The sequence below is a fragment of the Ursus arctos genome, unplaced genomic scaffold, assembly GCF_023065955.2.
Source record: "Ursus arctos isolate Adak ecotype North America unplaced genomic scaffold, UrsArc2.0 scaffold_19, whole genome shotgun sequence".
NCBI lineage: Eukaryota > Metazoa > Chordata > Mammalia > Carnivora > Ursidae > Ursus > Ursus arctos.
The window spans coordinates 32,025,421-32,047,739 of NW_026622863.1; the positions used below are offsets into that span (position 1 = coordinate 32,025,421).

Genomic DNA, 22,319 nt, shown 5'->3' on the forward strand with positions numbered 1-22,319 from the left:
ACCTCACGTGATAGTTAAGAACTCTGTGCCATCCACTGGCAAGTTGCTGGGAGAGTAGATCTTCAATGTTCTCACCACAAAAAAAGAAATGGTAATTATGTGTGGGAATTCCCTTTGTTTCTCCACTGACTCTTCACATCAACCCATTTTAGGAACGAGGAGACCAAGACTTAGAAAACCCAGCACGTCCAAAGTCACAGAGCTTGTTGGGGACTCAGGTGGTATCCCAAACCTTGGAAGGCTAAGTCCAGAGCCTGAGTCCGACTCCAGCACACAGACGCCCCTTCTGATGGCTTCACCCTGTACTCCGCCACCCAGAGACCCCGAGGCCGAATCTCCTCCTCCAGGGTCAGGGAAGAAGACGGAAAAGGATCGGTTTCCATCAGACTCTCCCTCACCCTGTCTGGTCCAGGAGGTGGTTTTGAAATATTCCAATTCCTTTAGGCCCTTTTATTATTATAATTGCTCCTAAATGTTTTGATTGTGGTGTATTATGGATGTTATTCCAAATCAGCTTTCAGCCTTATAAGACACTAAGGCAAGCATGCAAGACCATTCTCTTGAGCAGACCGTCCCTAATAAAAACAATACATCAGGCACTGACTCTTATTAAAGGGGCATTTAATCCCAGATAGTAAGTCTCTCTTCAGACAATGCCCTCTTACAAAATGTCAGTAACCTGGCCTAGAAGTCAAGAAGAACAAGAGAGAGAGAAAGAGAGAGGGAGTGAAGGAGGAAGAAAATGAGAGACAGAGACAGAGAGAGGGGGAGAGGGAGGGAGGGTTATTTTATCTCAGTCTGATAAACACAAGGGGTATGTTTCTCTAGGGTATTTACAAAGCTGACTGTGGAGGAGGCACGGGGTCTGGTTTATAGGAGACTAGATTAGGAGTCCCAAATCTTGGTTCTAAGATCAGCACTGCTGGCGACTGGTATGTGTCTTTGAACGGCACTTGCCCTCTGTGTTTCTGCATTAGTAACCTGAAATTGCTTCCGTCTTGCCTAGCTGGGATGACCACGTCTTAGTTTGCCCAGAACAGCTCCAAGCTACACCTGTTGTCCTGGCGGGATTATTAATAGCACCCCTTCATCTCTAGAAGTGACTCTGTTTGGGTGATAAATTTCATATTCACCCCATACCTAACTTACAGTGTTATGATGGCTAAAGAGATGAGAGTTTGCAAATGTTTTGTAATAGTTAAAACCCTATCATCTGTCCAAAGGATAGAAGGCACTTCTCAAGGGCTCTGAATACTACCTTTTAAAAAAACAAGATTTGTTGAAGAAGAGTTTATACCAAGGTGAGGAAAACTCCCAATATCATAAACTGAGTATATCCAAAATGATCTGTGCAGTGAGCTCATTATACATATATACGAATACACGTAATGGAAAAATACAAAATGAAAACAATGAAAAGTGACTATGGGTAAGATTATGCCATGTTTTTTTAGTGAGTAGGTTAGCTTTTATTTTGAGGGAAAAAAAAGAACTTCGAAAGTACAGAAGGAATAAATGGCACTTGGTGATCTGCCCTAGAGGTGGGCACAGGGAGAAACGGAACATTCTCTTTGCATCTCCATGTAAGGAGGAGGCAGGAATGGCTGCCGGGGCGAAGAGAACCTTCCATAGCAAAGATTTCTTTCACATTGAGTGACAGTCAGGTTGCAACAGTGTCCAAGTCACCTTTGGCCAGATTGCAAATGGGGAGGGGCAGTCTCATGAGCGGCGGGATCTAGTTGGCCACCTGGGCACCTAGGACCTGCCAGAACCTGGGTGGGACTTTATTCTCCACCCCAGCTCAGCTTCATGCCTAATCTAATCCAAAAATTCTAGAGAGTCAGACAAGTTCATCTAAACTTTCGTAACATAAAACTTTCAGCTTTTATGTTCATGTAAAGAAAATTAGGGAAGGTAATTTGGGACAAGAATTTTATTTTGGACAAAGCAAACAAATCCTATTTCCCCAAAATGAAGTTAAATCACTGAAATAGACATTCACGGAGCCCCGATGTGGTTATGTAATCCTTATAACAATTCTCTGAGGTGGGGGCTGGTTTCTTCATATTTTGGCGAAAGGTACAGTTACGCTTTGGAAGGATAATTAACTTGCTAAGAGAGAAAAGGGGAAGATCGGAGTTTCCCCAAGACATGTCGCTGGCAAGTGGCAGAGCAGAGAGTTGAACCCATGCCTGCCCGCCTGCCTCCCCAGGTTTCAGCTGCTCCAAGCGTGACTGGGCAGGAGCTATAGGCAGCCTAAGTCCCCCGGACACCCAGCGTGAATCTCGAGTCTATTGGTGAGCTGCCTCGCTCATCATTCACCTTCTCAAAGACTTAATCCCCCAGCGCGGTCTGCTCCCAGCCACGCGTGTGACTTGATGACCTCTTGGATGTTTTCTTCACCAGACTTCCATCCACTCAAAAATACTGCCCTGTCCTGGAAAGTCATTCTACTCAACTTTCTGGGTTCTGGTCCTCTGTTCATTCTAGAGGAGTGAAAGGATCCCTTCTTCACACATGCATGCAGCAAATGTGCATTAAGCAATTACTATATGCCAGGCAGAATGCTACAGCCCGGGACTCAACAAGCCCAGGACAGATGCAGTCAGAGGCCGATTGGGCTCTCTCCAACCCACTGAGTGACCTACCCATTGAGTGACCTCTGAGAAATTATTATTATTTTTTTTTTTACTAGGACTCAGTCTCTCCACCAGGAAAACAGAGGCAGTTGGACAAGACGAATTCTAGGCTCCTCTTTGGCACTAAGGAGCTATAATTTACTTAGAAAGACTCCCCCAAAGAACTCTTTAGAAGAGGGTCAAGATTAGATCTGAACCCCTTTTCCTTCTCCTCCCCAAACCACCCCCCCTTCCAAGAATTTTGGCAATGGCCACGCAAACTTACAGCTTTCAACTTTTTATGAGATTTCAGCTTTTTCTTCTAAGGTGGGCAGACATCTGTTTTCAGAGCAGCTCAGGATTCATAACCGTTTATTAAACAATTGCTCTTCTCTTAAACAACTCTGAAAACCTTAGGGGAAACACATGTTATGTTTCCACACTATTCCCTTATTATGAAGCAATCAATGCTGAGAGTGTAACTTTTCATTAACATCAGCTCTCCCCCTAAAATCAACGTGTCATCCCATTGGGTTAAACCCAAAGCAGACCAGTAAGATGTGGTTTAAAAACAAATATGTCCACTTGCAGTTTGTTAACTTAATTTTAGCACTATTTATAAAATACGGATTTTTAAAAGTCATTGGCAGTATTCCCCTATTAGACTAAATTTGTCTTTTATTGGCTTTACTTTTTAACAGATGCTAACTTGCACGATACAGGCTACCATAAAATGCACCTGCACTGGAGAAATGTCCATCTATCAGTGTAGACTCCTGTAAAGAATTGGAGGCATTAGATAAATTGTTTCCATTAAGCTGAAAATACTCCTTCGGGTGTGAGCTTCTAATTCATGAGTTGCTGTAAACCGATTCAAATAATAACAAGGCTTTTTTTTTTTTTCTTTTCTTCCTGGCCTGATAATAATCTGGTGGAGAACATGCTGAATCCCTAAAGAAGATATCATCTAATGATTTCTACAATAGCCCTGAAGTCCAAACAAAGCTCTAGTATTAAAATGTGGTTTTTGTAAGCTATCATTTTGTCTGGCTGGGTTTTTTTTTTTTTTCCTATTTTACAAAGAAAGTGTGATATTTGACTGACATCTTGGTAGATGGTCAGAACTGTGTCCATGGAGAAATTAAGAGAGAAACCAAGCGCTGATAAAAACTGAAATCGGAAGAAAGATGCCGAGGTGTTTAACGTTTCTACATTTCTCTATTTTGGAAAAGCACCAAGCAGCACACAATAAATGAGAAGGAAGCCTGATTAAACACTGTTTATCACCAGAGCAGACAATAGACACTGATATCTCTTTTCTTCATGATAATATTCCTGGGATGCTGTCTTCGGGTTAATTTAGGTTAATCATACCACCTAACACAAGGTAATCTCACCAAGAACAGCCACAGTCTTGAAGGCTCCTGAAATGCGTCTCTTTATTGTCGTTCTAGCAGGGAAAGCCGCATCCCTACAACTCCGAAAGGAGTAAGGCAACCTCGCCTGCAGACAAAATGCCCATCGGCCACCTTCAGTTTGCTGCCTCCATCCAATTAAATCTAGTATGAATGTGTTTAATGAGTGTGTAATACATGCCAGGGGCTGTGCTCGTCGCTGGGAACAAAGGTTAGGTCTTCATGCCGAGGAGCAGCTAGAAATACGCACTGCATGCGGTGCCTGGACCCCGCCTGTCCCCAGGAAGCTAAAGAGAGCGCTGCGCGTGATGGGGGTGACAGCAGAAGGCTGAGCAAAGGAACCAGAGCAAGATCCTCAAACACCACTCCTCTTCCCCTTTATCAATGTCTCTGTCAGCTAAATCGTCCGAAAGAGGAAGTGGAGGGCTTGCCTTCCTCGAAGCATTTCAGGCTATGTCTAAACTCTTTTGTGGTCCAGGCTACAATCCAGAGACATAACTGCAGCTGGTGATTGAAGAATGCAAATGAGTCACATGTTCAGGATTAAAATGCAACAGTCTCTTCTGAGTCAGCAAAAACTTAGAAATACATTTAAAATGTCTTTTTTATTACAATAGTAAAATGTGCTCATTGAAAAGAAATTCAAGCGATGTAGGAGTAAATAAAGGCTAAGTAAAAACATCCCCTTTCCCCAAGCCCTCATGCTTATAAACTTCTTTGAATACTTAAGGTCTACGCTCCTCGACTTTCGCCATGCCCGTCTAAACTTGTATCCATTGAGTTTTAAGTGCTTGGACGTCATACAACCGTATTCAGTTCAAGTGAAGGAGAGCAAACGAATATTTCCCGAGCACTATGTGTGTGCAGACCTCTCAGTGTTTTCCATACGTTACTTCACATCTGTCACATACTACAGGGGCTGGCACACTTTTGTCAATAAAGTTTTATTGAAACACAGCCACAGCCATCCGTTTACATGTCAGGGACATGCTGCTTCTACCTGGGCAGCTAAAGTACATTTCTCAGCTTCCTTTGTGTGTGCTTTATGCTGCCTTTTGTGCCCCCATAGCAGAATCGAGTTGCAAGAGATACAGCATGGCCTTCAAAGCCTAAAATATTTAGTATCTATCCTTTTCCAGGAAAGTTTGCTGGTCCCTGAGATGGTAGGTAACTTTTTATGGAGGAAAAGGACCAGGTAGATATAAAAACCTGTTAATGGAAGTCAAATAATGAGTGACTCTAATTTTTTTTCTTTGTCCATTATGGTATTGTCTAAACGTTCAATAACAATGCATGTAGTACACTTGTGGCTTAATTATATACGCAATTTGAGAATTCTATATGAAAATGAACAAAACTAAATGAACTATTACCAAGTAACCTCCCACAAATTAAGACTATAACTGGAATTTCCATTGTTTGCATGCAAACAAAATACTCTAAACGGGATTTCTTTAAAAAAAAAAAAAAGAATTTGCAAACGTTTTGTAAAATGACATTTCTGCAATAATATTTACCATCTTATTTTCTAAGAACACATTTTTTTTTGAGAATTGAGAAATGTGGCAAACACTGCTAGCTGACAATCATGTCTGCTTCCTCTCCCTGGGCAGCTAGACTACATTTCCAGCTTCCTCTCGATGAGAATCCAAAGAGTCGAAGGATTCCTCTTCTAGATCTTCCCCCATAAACCTTCCCTGCTAGCGCCCTTCCAGGTGGCTGACATGGAGATAACCTTTTGGTGTACTTGGGAACGACAGAACGGAGACAAAAGAGCCACAAGATAGAAAGAACCCGGGTCTCCAAATCTACACTTGGAACAGAGTCACCCAGGAGAGGTCCCTGTTATGTGTGCAAGCAATAAATTTTTCATCAAGCCTTTGAGATGTGGGGGTTTATCTGTTGCTCTTCCTAATGAGAGTTCACTGTATTTATGGAGCTAGCTGTTGACAGATGGCTTTGGGATGGAGGAACGATACAGAAATCCCTTCTCTAGATAATGTCATTCAATAGCCTCCCCTTAAAATCAAAGTGCTAGAGACCCCTGTCAGGCCTCTTTCTAACTGGCACTCAATCACAATGAATAAGTGGGGACTACAACTCCCACCCAGGCCTTTGTCTGCCTCTGTTCTGCGTTCTCTACTCTAGCAGTAATTGTGCCCTTAGGGACCACCTCGGTCTCTCTCCTGCCAGCATCATATTCACCACGTTTCCTGGTCAAGCCTTTTCCTCTCTGCCACACAGTATTGGGTTCCATGTAACCTAAGATGGCATCCGGTAACAATTTTTAAATTCATCAACCAGGATACTTTCTCACCTACTGACTCCTATATGTCTTGATAGAAGATAAAGCACCATTCTGCCATCAGCAAGGAAGCAATGTAGATAAATTCCACGCCATTTATAATTCATTCCACCTTCATTAAGTATTCATACATTACTTATTGGCACATCACCTAAGCATTCTATGTAATAGAAAACAGAATAGCTAGAAAAGGAACTGGGAGAGGCTGGTTTCTTAATAAGGAGATGAGGAGAGAGGAATAATTGATTTGCTGTATCCCTCGCCCCAACCCTCTTGCAGGAAGGATTTCTGGATGGGTCACCCGTAAGTGAATTAGGTAGCTATCTTGAGGGTGAGTTGAACAGTACCAATGGGAAGATCACTGCTATTCTCACTCATTATTGCAACCCATAATTTTGGAAGACTTGCTCTGACAGGCCCTGAGAATAAAAGAGAACTCCTTTCTTAAAGGCATTCTTAAGCAAATATATGCATGGACTGAACACAATGAATCCATACTGGAAGTGTTAAATAGCTAGCTTCCTATGGAAGGTTAATTTCTTTGATTACCATCAATCATAACAATCATAATATTAAGTCATATTAATTTATCATAGTTAGGATAGCCAAAATGTATTGAGATTGTACAACATGTCAACTTCTAGACTGAGAAAAAGTGTTACATGAATTGTCTCATTTAATTTTCAGAACCTTGAGATTTAATTTCCATTACGTGTGCTCATTTTACAGGTGAAAACATTGAGGTTCTTAGAGATTATATAATTGCACAAGGCAAGCCAGTAAGTCAATGGGAAGCTCATGTCTATTTGGATCCAGAGCCCATGCCCATGAGCCCTCAGTGCTGTTGTTCCCTAAGAAAGGATGGTGTCCCAACAGAGAAGATGCAGAGGCAGTGGGTCCTCAAGTGAAAGAATGGACAAGCAAGAGGTCCCTGTAGAGTCAGAGGAAGGATGTAGTAAAAGAAGGCCACCAGCATTGAAAATCAGCTGTGCCTACCTCATAGGTTTGTCAATATTGGCTTTGATTACTTGTCACAAATGGCTCCCAAAACCAGCCCAATTTGGTAGTCTACAGAACAAATGAAGTTAGAAGAGGTAAAGGAAGACTCCCCAGGGTATTCATTAAGTGTCTGTAATGTCAAAGAATTGCTCCTTCATACTTATAATTATTCGGCACCTCTCTCCTAACGGAAAATATTCTTGAAGTTAAAAATCTTCCGGATAAATTTAGAATCAACCAGAACCCTACACACTTCTTTCAAGCATCTGCTTCTCCATGAATTCTCAATTCTCCATGAGTTTGGTCAATTCCAACATGGTGGGCCTCCTTCAGATTGATCCCATCTATGAAAAACAACTCTGGAAAACACGGCCCCATCCTTATCTCATAGCACTGATCCGGCAGAATTTCCATTATTCTTTGTAGTTTCCTGTGTCTAGTATTTCTCTTAAAAGCCAAGTCACCAACATTCCTTTAATGATCATAGCAATCAGAGGTACCTTCAAAGTGGAACCATGGTGTGCCCTAAGCTAATTTCGGAACAAAGCTTCCTATACATTCAGGGCTCAAGGGAGCTTCTCTCTGGGTTTAAAAAAAAAAAAAAAGGCACTTAATTTAAAAAACGATGCTCTTTCCTTAATTATGTGCTATGAACTGTTTTGTGATATGGATGGAGAATGAACTAAAAGATACCCCCTGTCCTGAGGGAGCTCCAAATCCAGTACACACAGAGTATACACATATCATGACTTCCATATTGTATTAGATTTGGGGATTGAGAAAAGCACAAATGGAAGGGATGAGATGCCTTTGACTTCTCTTGTACAACCCACTCAATATACCTCAAGAAGACATCTTTCAAATTTACCAGAAACACCTTTTTTTATCTTAATGAAATTTACTTTATTCCCGCCTGTCATCATAAACAAGGTGCATCTGATAGATTTACATTTAAAAATTGATTTCAAATAAAATAGGTAAAGATGGCTCCTGTTAGCCATGCAAGTATCTTACATTTAGCAATAGAAACAGATTAATATGGGTGTTCCTTTGGCAAAGGAGACTACTTCTACAAGGAAAACAGGGAGTTAAAGTCTCCCCACATCCCAATCATCTGCAGTTTGCTTACCTATCATCCCTACCTGGCACACAGCTGTGTCCACACCACATAAAGACTGCGTGCTAACACGCAGCCTGGAACTCGTCCTGTGTGAAGACTTCACCACAGGATTTATGGAGAACGATCTAATTATTCAACTCAGTTCCATTCACCACCATTATGGCCCCTATTTAAAGCCTCTATGGAAAAGGCCATTTATCTCCAGGGACAAATTGTCAGAGCAGTGTTTTATTGATAGAAATACACCCGTTCTGTTTTGACAGCAACCCAGCAAGAGATAAACATGTCTCCTTCTCAACAGGTCCAAGGAATTAGGGCCTGAGGGGTTTACACATTCCAGAAGACTCCCTTTACAATCAAGAAATGCTTACTGGAGGACCCCATTGGATTGATGAATAAACACTGATGATTCCAGAACTCTCCATTTTAAACTGTGCTCAGGGCTTGGGAGAAGGGGATTGGCTACTAAGTCAAATCAACTAGAGAAAGCTGTTCTTTACAAACTTAAGCTAAGTAACAGATGACACAAGTCCCCTTTGCTGAGCAAGAACCTTCTGCAACATGAGCTTAGAATATGCCTACTCTGTTCTTCACACCCTGGCAGCCAGCATCCAGAAACAGCTCTCTTCACAACGAAGTCAGTCAGGTTCTACCTCTCAGGGAGAGGGCCTATTTCTGGAGCCTCTTCTTTTTTTCTGGAACATTTGCTAAAAATTAAACTTGGAATATGGAATGATTGTATTTATATGCAAATGAATATTGGTCCTTTGCAGCACAGAAGAATAAATATATTTTGTTTATCTCTCCTATAAAGCTTTTTTTAAGGGACGGATACACACACACACACACACACACACACACACACAGACATTTGCCTAGGTGATCCTTCTATGTGGGCTTATAAGAAATTTGGGTGAAGTGTAACCTTGAAGGGACTTATCAAAGACTGATAAATATGGTGGTCATTGCTGTTGGAAGGAAAACCTGCTTAGAACCACAAATACACTTTGTTGATTAGGATGAGGTTGAAAGGGGCCATTCTGTTCAAGAAAAGATCTCTCCCTGAAACAATTTCCAAATTAGCTCCGCAGAAATTTTCCGTGCAACACGTGTCCCCTGCAGTTTGAGCCCTGGTTTAACACGTTTCCCTCCCAGCTCCGTGGATGGTATACAGGACAGCACCCAAAAGCCAAGCGTCTCTTCAGAAATGAGAAGCCTTGGATTTTTTTTTTTTTTTTTTAAGCGCGATCCCATTCGGACAATGATACTACATGGAATGAAACGACTAATAATAATACTAAAAATGTCAAGTGCAATACTGAAACATGTCAGTATTTTTTCATTCAACCATGTCAGCAGCAAATCCAATCTGAAATATGCTGACAATAGGGGAGCTATGAAAACCAATATACTTGATGAGCCAGCCGTCCAATAAATTATATATGTGTACATATACATTTGTATGTTCGGCCCCCAGAAGTAGGAGACGTGGACAATGGGACTTCAGGATGGCACGACACATTACGGAATCCGTTAGTTTATGCTCGACATTCTGTCCTCCTCAAATGAGGATTACCCTTAATATGTAGTGACAGGACGGGCACCCCAGAGTGATCAAGCACCCCAAGGAGGTCAAGGTAGCTTTCATCAGGACCCGAAATGCCACGGGAACTGGATGGAAATCAGGACGAGCACCGTCCCCAACTACCTCCCACTGAAACGAGGGTGGGTCCGGCATACTACAGAAGCCATGTTGTTTTATTATTCCAGAATGTTTCCTGCAATCTATCTCCAAGCTTTAAAGAAACCCACCATTTTTCTTATTTTTCCTCTGCTCATTAGAGAAAAGTTTTTAAAATACGGATGATCAGAAAGAAGAAAATAAAAATGGCCCGTGATCCCATCATCCCGAGACTCTCACAAGGATTCCGGTGCACATAACAGTGTAAGTGTCTCCAGCGTGTGACTACTCAGCTAAACAGCAGAGGGAAAGAGCTCATGGTTCTCATCTCACTTCTTTCCCTAAACCTTCTCAATTAGCTTAAGATCAGACGGATCGGGGAAGCTGAGTGCCTGCTTTCCCTTCCAGTCCTGAGAATTCCTGTGTGTCTCTGGGCATCTTGGTTCAAGTGAGTTCTTCTGTTGCTCTCTGTTACCAACAGAAGCCTGCTTTGCCAACAACAGAAACCACTTTGCCCTCGGAGGTACAGGAGGGAGTTTCTTTATTTCATAAGGGAGCGTACTTTTATGTGTTTTAGCTTATTTAGCAACATAGGAAAATACTCAGAACTTACAACAAGGTGAAAAACCAGCTTACAAAATAGATACCAGTCTGAGTTAACTACATTCATCAAAGTACCAATCACAGGCTGCTCACGGCAGAAGAGGTGAAATTCTACTCTTTCTTTGTGCATTTCTGTGTCTTCCAAAAATTCACCAGTTAGCGGGAATTGCATTTTTAATTTAAAAAACAGTGGTGTTAATAATAAACATGATAGGGATGTTTATGTCCCCAGGTTCTTTGTCATTATGCTATTTTTTAGTGTCTTGGTTAAAAAGTACCATGAAGGATCATGTGTGACCTTGTGCATTAGCCGAAGGTCAAAGAAGAGAGGTTTAGCCCTCTTCTTGCTCAGGCATTGTCTTGGGTTAGAGTCACCGAGAAACATTTGTCCCTGGGGATGTCTCAATGTCTGGAGATTTTTTGGAGATGCGAAAACAAGCTGTCGGAAAATGCAGGAAAAGATGTTATTTTTTTCTCTAACTTAAACATATATGTTGGGTCTTTTTCCTTTCTTAGCTTTTAAGGGAAGACGCATTTTAAACAGCAGTTACCGTTTACTGAGCTAAGTGCTTCATTCTCTCCATTGCCCCATACAGTAGATATGATTCTTTCCTCAAATGGTGAGCAGAGGCGACTCAGAGCAGTCACTCAGAGGCAAAGCCAGGGCTCAGGTCTAGTTCTGCGTGGTGTAAGGTGTGCACTCCCTGAACCGTGACGGAGCACATCTACGACTCGAAGAAAAAACAATGCAAGATATCCCAATACCATTCTGGCAGATATTCTTCTAGTCCTTCTTCCCACCTACTATATATATGGATTGTTTTAGTGGGAAGGCCACCGAAGCAAGCAAAATAAGGAGAGCACTCTTCTCATGGGGTTTCCATTCCCAGGGAGAGTTTTATCATGGAACCCACTGCTATTATTTCTGTACTGTCTTATGATCAATTGTTTAGTCCTGCCCAATACCATATCCGTCTCCTATTTAAACTTCAAAATGTATTTTAATCTCTAGAAGGAAAAGACACTCCCCGTTACTTTTCATTTCAATAAATTCTTGCCTATTCTCATTCTTTTCAACAATATTGCAAAGCATGTCCTCATACATGTGTCTTTGAGCACTGGGTGGATTATATCCTTAAAACCACGGAAGCATATTTGCCGGGTCAAAGGGTGTGTGCATTTAAAATGTGCTTTCTGCCATGTTAGCCTCCGAAAAGGCTTATTATGCTTTTTGTCCATGTTAACAGAGATTTCTATCTTTTTATGATTGCCTAATAATAGATCTTTATATATGGTGGCTATTAACACTTAGATGTTCAAAAGTGTAACAAATATTTTCTTAGCTTATCGTTAATATTTTAAACTTTTGCAGTACTTTTTGCAAGCTTTGCAGTACCCGGTAACCAACCTTAACAATCGACCTTCACTTTTCCTAGCATTAGGCTTGCAAAGATCTTCCACCAGGATGTAAAATAGTTCATGAACTTTTTTTTCCTACAGACTCTACCTAGAAAACTCAGGAAAAAAAAAATGATAACCAATTGTCCAAATGTTATACATTAAATAATCTTTTAGCCCCTAATTTGAAGTGCTACCCTCATAATATATTACACTCTCATACATAATATGTCCAAATCCAGAGCTCTCGCCTCTGTTCCATTACTCTGTTTGCCCACTCCGGCCACGTTATCATATTTTAGGAAACACATCCTTATGTCGGAGAGGGTAGGCCAGCGATACTTACGCTTCCCCTGTCACTTAGTTTTATTTTTAGTCTATTGGCTCTTCTGCATATCAATTCTTCCATTTGATCTTCGGATCCAACTTGTCATTAAAACTATCATTTCGGATCTTACTTGAAATTCCCCTGAATGTACAGTTGAATTTGGCAATGTGCTGATGTCTTTTCCATCCAGGGCCTGGAAATATTTCTCCTCTTGTTAACTTTATCCCAAAGGATTTCAAAGTTTCTGTTTTTATTGTGAGCATCCCTCCCCCAACATTTTCCACTTTTTCTTATTGCTAATGTTTAGACAACTGATTTTTAAATATGTAAAAACATTTTTTTCTTCCTTTTTCTTTCTTCCTCTTTCTTCAGCTCTCCAAATTTGCCATAGTCTGGGTCTCCTTAGACTCCTATTACTTAACACACTTAGAGGTCCACGGTAGAAAGGCTATGGAATTTGGTGCCAAAAACACTGGGTCTGACATATATTTGTGAACCTTGAAAACCTCTGTTCTTTGTTATCAAGTAGGCATAATACTTATGAGTTTAGTAGCCCTTATAAAAATTAGAGTTGATGGATGTCTTATTTATTTTAAATGTCATTTATACACTCTCAGTGTAGATAGCTATATAATACACATGACAAGGCACTCAGATGATACTTTCTTAGGGGCGGTATATTTAGTTAGAGTACATAAGTTGCTGTAACAAACATCTCTCTAATTTCAGTGTTTCTTGCTCACATGATAGTTCAAAGTGGGTGTTTCTGGTCAGCTGTGTCTCTCGGGCAGCACAAGGACCTAAGCTCCTTCCATCTCCTGGCACCATGCTGATCCAGGTCTTTGGAACCATGTCACTTCAGCTAGCACATGGGACAGAAAGGTCACGGAGGAAGGTACAGGAGGTTTTCATGTGCCAAGCCAGAAACGCTCTTTATCACCTCCAGTGTCTTCCACTGGCCTGAACATGGTCATATGACACATGTAACCACAAAGGATGCTGGGAAATGCAGTCCACCCAGGAGGGAGAGGACTAGGATTTATCTAGTGTTTAGTGGTCTCTACCATAAGTACTATTTGGGGAAAGGAGAGAGAATACTTGTGTCCATGTGGTTAGTCTGAAAATAGTCCAGGAACATGGAGAGGGTCCCTAAGTAAGCAAGTCCCTTCCTTCTTTGTCCAGTGTTCTATCTTCCTTCACCCCTTGGACTGGGTGACCTATGAGTTCTTTTTAGCAAAACCAGCCCTGACGTGCTTGGGGGGGGGGTGTTTCCAGCTGTCTAATAAGGGGTGTGAAGACTGAGGGCTGAAGGCCAGTCTGTTGCTCTGGTACATAAGACAGCACCTGTCACCCCTTACACCAGGCTCTACTTCCTGTACGACCAGACAGCCCCTGGTTCTCCACACTCACCCTGTCGCTCCCAGGGCCAGCCAGGGCTATTGGCAACTCCTGCCCGCACAAACCCTGTGGCTCAGCTCAGTTTGGGAAAAATGATAACAGTAATAATAATAATAAAAACAATGGCTAATACTTACTGATCCCTTCCTCTATGTCAGGCGCGATGCAGAAGTACTCTTCACATGGTTCATTCCTTTCTAACCACTCTCTGAGGAAGGAAAGTTTGTCCTTTCCCTATTCAGGTAAGGAAAGTGAGACCCAACCTACCAGGGTGAGAAACTCACTCCCTCCAAGTCACAGAGCAGCAGAAAGGCTGTGAGTACTGCAGGAGTGTGACTCTGGAGCCCACACGTGAGTACTGTCCTATGAGGTTAGAAATCCCCCCTTCCACTGCTCTGCGTTTAAAGTCTAAACTTCATACCCCGCTAGCGATCGCCCACCTATGCTGGCCCTGATTTCCTCTCCGGACTCACCTCTTGTCAAGAGTGCGTGCACACACAACACAGTTGACTGACCCTCGACAAGGGCGCATAAAACACGAACACACAAAGGGGAAAGGCCAGTCTCTCCAAGAAATGGTGCGGGTAAAGCTGGCTGTCCACGTGCTTCAAGTGAAATCAAACTCTCACCTTACACCATACATAAAAACCAGCTCCAGATGTGTTAAGTCCTTAAACGTAAGACCCAAAGCGAAAAGGCTACACATCTATGTGCACCCATACACACGTTTGCATGCCCACAGATGCACACACACGGCCAGCACAAAGCACGGTTCGTCCATTCTGGGCAGGCTAACTACTCATTTCCGGCACTCACCCATGCTCGCTTGCCTTTGGACCTATAACAAATGTTTGCTGAGCGTCGCTAAATGCCGGACGCTGTATTAGGTACCAGGGATGGAGAGCTGAACACAACAGACCAGGAACTCGCCTCTATTAAGGTTCTGTTCTTACGGGGAGATAAGTAACAAGCACATGATCTCGAAACATGTATTTTGGGGTATCACTTAGTGTTACAAAGAGGCACACCTCAGAGTAAGGGTTTAGAGAGCGGTGGAGGGTAGGGCTGCTTCAGTCAGGGTGCTCAGAGAAGGCCCACTCCAGGGAACGAGTATTACACTTGACGGGTGTCTTCAGTGCAGCCCCATAATGTTGGGGAAGAAAACCATCTGAGGCAAAGAGAATAGCAAATGCAAAGACCTGAAGTGCGAACAGACTTGGGACAGAGAGAAGGTCCTTGTGGCTGGAAAGAGAAGAGTGAGGCAGAAGCTGCCAGACATGGGCTCAGAGAAGACGTCAGGGCTGCCTCCCATAGGGCCGTGGGCGGTGGCAGGGAGTTGAGCTGTAATCTACAGGCGGTGGAAGGTACTGGATGGTTTTAAGGAAGGTAATGATATGATCTGATTTACATTTTAATAAGATCACTCTTGCTGCTCTTGTTAAATGCCAACTTATCTTGACACCCTGAAAGGCTTCCTTCCAGCCCTGTTTTAAGACAGCAGGAGCAGATACCATTAACATCCAATGACAATTTGATTTGAAAACTCCATGTCTTATATGAATTATGGCAAACTTGCGCGGCAGATAACATCAACATTATCCAGCTGCCACACCAAATATCCTCACTGGGTCCTATGCATGATGGAAACTGGAGCTGAGTGCACTGGAAGGCTCTGATTAGGACTAAGTTTGGCACACGTTCTCTTTGACAAGTCAAGCCCTTCCTGGACATTCTATGAGTCAGGATAGGTGGGCACATTTGACATCCAGGTTGGCATCAGATATGCAAATAATGAATTATTCAAAGCCTCTAGGGCTCTTCTTTTTTTGAAAATTTCTTAACATTTGTTTATTAAGATTTTTTTTTTTTCTAAACTCCATTAACATATTTTTTTCTTGACGTAGTAGACCCACTGCAAACCTGAGGACGTGGCTGGATTTCTAATTTAGCTGTTTTTGCAGGTGCGCTATTCTACGATGTACCACCCCGCCCTAAAACAAATGCAAACTGACACTGCCTTGTAAGAAGAGTGCTGGAGACAAAACCCTAGAAAGAGCTGAGGCTTGCAAAAAAATGCAAAGGACGATAAAAAGGGCTTTTCGAGCTATGTTTGGAGCAAGAAGGAAAAGGAAGGGATTGGGAGCGGATGATGCAATTCGAACAGATGATAGCAAGAAAGCAGAAGTTCTCCACTCATATTTGCTTCCACCCTCTCCCCCGAGGAACAGTCTGCAAAGCTGGAAAGGCTCACGTACACATTGTTGAGAAGGAATCAAGCATTACATTGGGACAGGAGCGCAAGGTTACCGCACCCACTGGGGGGGTGGTGATTCAGATGACTCCTGGGACCAGACAGGTGGATTACAAGCGTGAGGGGTGTAGGCGCGGCTGGGGGGCCCAAGTGAGAGGATACAGCAGGCAGGGAGCAGAGGACCACACCTCTGCAGAGCGGGGGCGCCCCACCTTGGAATCTTCCAGGAGCCAAACCTGGAGTGCTTCTATACTGGCATTGCCCAGATTTTTAAATGCTGACAAGGAATGCAGAATTTTTTCACAACACCACGCAGACCCAAAGAACACCTGCATCACCAGAGTAGGCTCAGCCGACAATTTGGAAATTTGTGCTAAGTCAATCCGGCTCAGAGGGGTACCTGGAAGATGGCAACCCCAAATACTGCGAGAACTAACAGTCAGAAGCAAGGGCCATGAGCGGTCACAGGAAATGTCTGGGGGTTCTGAAAGGGTTAAGGTGCCTTCCCCAAAGTGGACGAGTCCTTGACCCCGGTTTCCAGCAATTCAAGGACAGGTTACTGAAGATAGTGAGTACTGCAAAAAAGGCAGGCTTGGGGTCTTGTTGCCGCCACAGCCCAGGTAAGATCAAGGACGCCCGAAAAGGCCGACCAGACCAGGAGTTCGAGGAAATTGTGCAGAAATGGTGTAAAGGTACAGGATAAGATCTAAGCGAGGAGAAATGTGGCCTCGTTGCTAGTAATTGTAGGTGAATTTATAGCCGAGTAACCATTCGAATCCCAAAGATGCCACCAGAGAGAAGGCCCTTAGCAACCATTCCCTGATAATACTAACATCGTAAGTATTTTCAGTAACTAACTGGATAAAAAACCAATGGAAGAATAGGTTTTCAAAACGTACTTGAAAACATGTACTACTACTACCTTTTTAATTAGACTGACATGTGTTTACATCTCCACTATCACAAGCTGCGTGGCCCTGGCCAACTGACTTAACATCTGGGACCTTCAATTTCGTTCCTGGCAAAGTGGGAGCTATAGAAGGTTCTATCTCCAAGAGGTGCCATGAAGAATAAGTGCAGTGATACAGTAAAGGGCTTGACACAGTACCTCTCATAGATACAATGCTCAGTCTGTGTTGGCATCTCCCACCTGCATTGGGGCAGGTCACTGAGGGGTGCAGGGTGATGGGCTCTGAAATCTGTACAAATAAAAAGCGACTCATTCTTATGTTTCAGTGATGCCTGTTAATGCCAACCCGCTGGCAGTAATTCTCGTCAGGCTTCATACGGCTGGTTTGGGCTCTGTTTTGAAAAGAACAATGAAAAATATCAAGCGCCTCGGAAAGGGGTTCTCATATTTAAAACATAAAAAAGAAATGAAATCCTGAGTTAGAGCTGGCTGCCCATTACCCAGAGAATCTGGAGGTAAAGGTGAGCCTTTGCTCTGCTCTGGTCCTCACAGCTGGGTGTCAGCACGGAGATTCTGGATGCATAGGCTCATCTGCAATGTTCTGCAGATAAATGAGGTGTGAAGACTGACAGCAAAATCCTTAAGAAGATGGTATGGGTTCTAGTTCTTCAGAGTCTCGGGTGGCCACTTAACATGGCACCTTTCACGGCACGGGGACTCATTATCTCATTAGAGGGGGACAGGGTATTTCAAATCCATTTCAAGTCCACCAGTATGGGACCGGGGACCACTGGGGAGTCAGATTTCCAGAGGGAAACAGAGTCTCAGAGCTTGAGGCCTGGCGGATTCAGTCCATGCCACGGGGCATCTGCTCTCAGTGCAAACAAGCCGTTCCCCTAAACTGTGGCTGGAACAACCTTTTATTATACATCTATTATGATTCTGTTCCCTCCCCTGTTTGAAATACTCCACTGTCATCCCATTGGGCTTATAACACTGGTCAAACCCAATTCAGTGGCCTCTAAGAACGCCAGCCTCCTAGACTCTCATATTTACTTCTTCTTTCTTAAGTTTCTGATTTCTTCCAGAGGCCCTATCTCACCTCCCCGATTAGGTTAAAGACCCCGGTCAGAGCCTCTCATTGCCTTGATCATAATATCATCCCTAGATTCCTATAGCCCTCCAGGTGGGAAGCTCCATGCAGGCAGAAACACAGCTGTTTTGCTCCCGTGACAAAGTGAGGTGACAAGTATTGAATGCTTATTGTGTCCCAGGCACTGTGCTGCCCGTTACAAAAGCATGTTAGAATTTCCCTTATCGCTGGCAGTGATCCTATGAATTCGGTTCTTTTATTATTCCCATTTTATGGGTTTGAAAACTGAGGCTTAGCTAAATGAAGGAATTTGCCTGAAGCCACGCAGCTGGTAAATGGGATCTACGTGCAGATCGTTCCAGAGCTTGAACTCTTAACCTCTAAGCCAGTGGTTTTCAGGCACGTGGTCCCTAGACCAACAGCATCATCATCGCTGGGGCCTTGTTTAAATGCAGAATCTCAGGCCTCACCCCACACCTACCAGATCCGAAACTCTGGGGTGGGGCCCGCAGATCTTTGTCCTAAAAACCCCTCCAGGGGATCCCACTGAACACTCAGGTTTGGCAACCATGCTTCAAGCCGTGTTTTCTATCTTGTTAAGGCTCCCCGTCCTAGGCACTTAATACATGTTCAAATATGGAAAGGAAGGAGGCGAGCAAAGAAGGCAAGCAGGCAAACCTCTTCCAAAAGAATATTCCAAAGAATAATCTAGATGATGCTGCGGGGGTGGGGGTGTTGCCGAGGCTTGACCATACTTTAATCTCCAAATTGCAAAAACATTAACATTATTGATTGATCAGACATCAATCCAACAGAAATTTAATTAAATTAGAATGTGTCACCGAGCAGACCTGGCTGCGTCATGCATAAATCTCAGGTAATAAGTTGACAAAGAGACAGCCGCCACTGATGCCCAGCCTGGCTGAATTTATCCACCACCATAGGCCCTTCCCAGGCTGCCAGGAGCCCTGCGCTGTCGCATGGAAGGGACAGGTGAAACGGGGTGAGCTCCTGATTTACGGCACCCACGGAGTCCCCAGCAGCGTGGCGTCCAAGGAGTGCCTCTGCTGCATGATTTACTGCTGCCCTGGGCCAGCCCGCCAGGGCTGGGGGGATGCCCCTGCCTGAGTCCAGCCCTCGGCTAAAGTGCTGACCACACTTGCATCTCCTGGGTGAGAGGATTAGCACTCGGGGTGTCCTCACGGCAAATGTGTCCTCTGGAGGAAGCCAAGTCCTCGGAGGGGGGGGCAGAGCCCTGCTCGTTTGGCCTGTCTGCCCTCGCCTTGGGAATGTATTTTGGTGTCAGTGCGCGGCTGCACCTGCTGTCCCAGAAACAGGGCTGGAGCGGCCCCAGAGAGCTCCAGCCTCAAGGCACAAGTATCCTCAATTTGCCCAGCCCCAGCTCGCCCTGGGCAGGCCAGGGGTGTTGGCACTGGGGACAGGGCAAAGTACACTGGGAGGCCCCCATGCCCAGGGAGGTCCGGATTCTTTGGGGGAGAGGGAGGGGGTGGCTGAGAACAAGATAATCCCGGGAGCAGAAAAGAAACCAGAGAAGGGACTGCTCTAGGGAGCATTATAAATCACGCGGGCTATTCTTGTCCTGGGTCAGTAAGGCTACAAGGAGGAGACCCTTCTAATGGAGATCTCTTGTACTTAATCCTCCTGCTTTCTCTGATTGCCTTCAATCAATGGCAGGCTCCAACTTCTTTTGAATAGCCATCTTCCATAGGAAACGTGACGCCGTAGTGACAGGCAGATGTTCTGGAGAAGCTTCAGGCTGTCCTCACGCTAACAGGCATTTATTCCTTAACCCCATTCATGCTGCATCCCAGGTGCCCAGGCCTAGCTCTAAAGCAGAAGTCAGAACACTATAGCCCTGCAGGCCCAAACCGGCCCACCACCTGTTTCTGTAAATAAAGTTTTATTGGAACATAGCCACGGTCACTAGTTGGCACGTCTACGGCTGCTTTCATGTTACAACGGCACCACTGAGCTGAAAATGTTTAACATATGTACCTCTACAGAAAGAATGCACGGACTCGTATGCTCGAGAAATGGAGACTGGTTAAGAACAGAGCTACGTAGAGCATAGCTTGGGATTTAGAGCGATCGAGGCTTGAAGGCTGGTTCTTCCATCTGTCAGCTTTGTGGCCTTAGGTGAGTAAAGTTACCTCTCTTAGCTTCAATTTCCTCCCCTGTAAATGTGGATGATAAAATTGTCTAATAAACAATACAAACTATCGTACAGCACGCAAAAATGGTCATGGCAGAGGCAGGCTTTGTCCGAACTCACGATCTCCTCATAATAGGCATTCGTGTTCTTCCCATTACACAGACACAAGTTAGCTTAGATTCAAAAAGCGAATAATGTAAATATGCCATCTCAACCCTGCTCAGAGATGCAGAGTCAGCTTCTTCCTTTCCCCATCCCCCATCCTTGCAGGCAATGCCAGTATATTTGTAAAGAAAGACATTTCATCACACCACCGACCAACACTGGCATTTTTCCGGGACGTGCTTACATTTGGAACGTGAAGGATGTCCCAACAGATCATGTGAGCGAGAGAGATAGGAACACTGGTTCTGAGGAAGTAGGAACTTCCTTGAAACGTCCCTTTCCTTTGTCCTCTGAACCCCAACACTTAGCCTGGTTGGATCCTTGCCAACAGGGACGCCCATCCGCCCTTTCCTGGCAGGGCTGGTCAGCGGGTGCAGGGTAAGCCATGATGCTGGGCCTCAGAAGACCCAGTCCAGGACCAGGACTGCAACTGAGGGCATGACAACAAGGGTGTCCCACTTCACGGAGACTAGGGATGCAGAAGACCATAGGGACGACATCCATCCCCACTGTGAGTTCCCGCCTGGAGAGCAGGGTCCATGTCTTCCTACACTATGCAAATACTATTACTGATGACAACAGCCAGCAATTGTTAATTTGCTCTTGCTGGGTTCAGCCAAGCACATTTTACTTAATTCTGACGACAACCCAGTGGTGTAAGTTTTATTATTCTCCCTATCCCTCTGTTGAGAAAACAGAGATTTAATGATTTAACATATTATAGGAAGGGGATCCAGGATTCCATTGCCCACTATAGTGCTTGGCCATAGAAGGCACTCAATATGGAGTTTCCAAGTGGGTGGATGGATGGCTGCATGGATGGATAGAGGAATGAATGAATGACAGATGTGACTCCAGAACTTGTGCTCTTTATCACAATGCACCATTGTTTCTTATTTATCTTTGTATTCTGAGAACCCAACACAGGGAGAGGCACTCACATTATTTAGTTTAAGAACAAAGGGCAAAAGATTGGAATCATGAACACCAAGATTTCTTCCAGGTCTGTTACCAGCTGGGCAAGATCCATCATCTGTAATACGGGGACGATGATATCTACCTCATGAGGTTGCCATGAGGAGTATAGAGGGATGGATGGATGGATGGATGGATGGATGGATGGAGAAAGAAAGAGGAAGGAAGGAAGGAAGGAAGGAAGGAAGGAAGGGAGGGAGGGAGAAAGGAAGAAAGGAAGGAAGAGGAGGAAAGAAAGAAAGAAAGAAAGAAAGAAAGAAAGAAAGAAAGAAAGAAAGAAAGAAAGAAAGAAAGAAAGAAAGAAAGAAAGAAAGAAGCGGCTAGATGGATGGGTGGGTGGATGGATGGATGGATGGATGGATGGATAGAGGGATACAGTGCGTTACTTAATGCCTGGAAGATAGTGGGTATTTTAATAAGTGGTCATGTTCATTACATAATACCATCTCCAAATTATCACAATTACTCTTGCAGATGTTTGTTGAACAAACCGCTAGGTCAAAGCCATTTCTCAGATTCATACTTGCTGGACTTTTCTACCAGCCTGCCTTCCTGCTGAGGGTGGAGGGAGAAGGAGATAGCAAGTGCAAGGTGGTGAGACAGAAGGGGTATCTTTCTATGTTTTACAGCAGAGCCTCTCTGCCCATCAATCTGAAAACTTTTTCTTCTTTCCTCCTTATCTCGTAGATCCTAAAAGGTCCAAGGACATCCCAGAGAGCTTGGCAGAATTCTCAACTCCAAATTGTCAGTATGCCATGGGTAAAGAGCAGAGGGTTAAGAATGCTGAGACTTAATACACAAACACTCTCAGACACTTTTCCCCAGGTCATCGTGCTTGACCTCACTGCAGATTTCTGGGGGCACCAGGCGTTTGCTATTTTCCCCAC

At 43.9% G+C, this 22,319-nt stretch overlaps 1 protein-coding gene across 1 annotated transcript in view; it reads right to left on the reverse strand.

Moving 5' to 3' along the window:
• MAF (MAF bZIP transcription factor) overlaps positions 1 to 22,319 on the reverse strand; it is a 328,036-nt gene that overhangs the window by 198,548 nt on the left and 107,169 nt on the right. The gene's annotated exons all lie outside the window — the stretch shown is intronic.